Source organism: Penaeus monodon, chromosome 27 (assembly GCF_015228065.2).
Source record: "Penaeus monodon isolate SGIC_2016 chromosome 27, NSTDA_Pmon_1, whole genome shotgun sequence".
Lineage (NCBI taxonomy): Eukaryota > Metazoa > Arthropoda > Malacostraca > Decapoda > Penaeidae > Penaeus > Penaeus monodon.
This window is the reverse complement of record NC_051412.1, coordinates 26892100-26892364: the sequence shown is the minus strand read 5'-3', so window position 1 is coordinate 26892364 and position 265 is coordinate 26892100.

The window sequence follows — 265 nt, the reverse complement described above, 5'->3', positions numbered from 1 at the left end:
TCAACCAGGTATTTAGAAAGATGAATAACTATATCGCTTTCTCCCTGCCAGTCTCCTTGTCATTCCACGTATTAATATGAGATAAAAGCCATGTGTGCAGATGCAAGGGCAGCACAGAAATGCAGGGCTAATTAAGCTAATAATATTATAATGCTACATTCCCATGCTTAGCCGGTGCAGTAAAAACATCTAATAAATAATTCAGTGATATGAAAAGGTATTGCCTTGCCCGTGTGTAATTAACTACCGCTAATGAGAATTGTAA